Below are 1,351 nucleotides of genomic sequence, written 5' to 3' on the forward strand. Positions count from 1 at the left end.
GATTGTGGTTCTTGTAGAGTAGGAAAGGCTTCATCAGAAATTACAGGTATTTCAGGTGGTTTAAGTGTAATACCACTTCTTGTGGTAATGGCTTTAGCTGTTTCATTCCGGGGGTTAGCATTTGTATTACTAGGTAAACTTCCCAGTTTTCTTTCACCTATCAACCTTGCTAGGTTGCTTACTTCTTATTCCAGATTTTGAATAGAAGCTTGTTGATTTCTAAATGCTTGAGCATTTTGTTCATTGGTTTGTTTCTGAGATGTGAAAAATTGCGTTTGAGATTCAACTAGCTTTGACATCATATCTTCTAAATTTGGCTTTTTATCATCGGTTTGTGGTGGTTTGTTTGAAAAATAGGTATTTACTGATTGTAAGTATTATTGGATACTTGTTGATTGCTTGGACCTTGTTGGTTGTTGTATGGAACATTTCGGTTATAATTCTGGTTTTGATTGTAGATTGGTCTTGGCGGTTGATAATTATTCTGATAATTATTTCCAGGCCTTTGGTTTATGTATGAAACATTCTCTCTTTGTTCCATTGTTAGTTCAATACTGAGACAATCTTTTGTTAAATGTGGTCCTCCACACTGCTCACAACTAATTCGTATTGAGTGTATTTTTTTAGTCATCTTTTCCATTCGTCTCTCGACAGCATCTATCTTTGCGGAAATGGAATCGAAGTCATGGCTAGAATCGGCTCTAGCTGCTTTAGATGATCTAACGATATCTTTTTCTTGGTTCCACTCATGTGAGTGGGAAGCAGTGTTATCAATAATTTTGTAAGCATCAGTTGCTGTTTTCTTCATAATGGAACCACCAGCTGCTATGTCTATGTCTTTTTTTGTAGTGATGTCGCATCATTGGTAGAATATTTGTACTATTTGACACGTGTCTAAACCATGTTGCGGACATCCTCTTAATAACTTTCCAAATCTTGTCCACGCTTCATATAAAGTTTCATTTGGCTTTTGTGTGAACGTAACAATTTCTCCTTGAAGTCTCACGGCTTTAGATGCCGAAAAAAATTGTTTAAGAAATTTTTCAATTAAAACATCCCATGTATCAATCGCCCCTTCAGGTAACGATTCTAACTAATCTTTGGCTTCTCCCTTTAAAGTCCAGGGAAATAACATGAGATATATCTGTTCATCCTCCACTTCTCGAATTTTAAATAGAGTACAGATCCTATTAAAGGTACGAAGATGTTCGTTTGGATCTTCCTTCGGCGCACCACTAAATTGGCATTGATTAGTCACCATGTGTAGGATTTGTCCTTTGATTTCATAATCTGGCGCATTAATGTCTGGTTGAGTAATTGCGTGACCTTGGCCAGTGCGTTTAGCTCGCAT

General features: G+C 36.8%; 1 non-coding gene across 1 annotated transcript; it reads left to right on the forward strand.

Moving 5' to 3' along the window:
- The first annotated feature begins 896 nt into the window (after nt 1–896).
- Nucleotides 897–1,003, forward strand: LOC139879293 (small nucleolar RNA R71). Its single transcript, XR_011770141.1, has one exon. It is a non-coding gene; the product is annotated as a small nucleolar RNA R71 (small nucleolar RNA).
- The last annotated feature ends 348 nt before the right edge of the window (nt 1,004–1,351 follow it).

The sequence above is a fragment of the Rutidosis leptorrhynchoides genome, chromosome 11, assembly GCF_046630445.1.
Source record: "Rutidosis leptorrhynchoides isolate AG116_Rl617_1_P2 chromosome 11, CSIRO_AGI_Rlap_v1, whole genome shotgun sequence".
In the NCBI taxonomy this organism is placed as follows: Eukaryota; Viridiplantae; Streptophyta; class Magnoliopsida; order Asterales; family Asteraceae; genus Rutidosis; species Rutidosis leptorrhynchoides.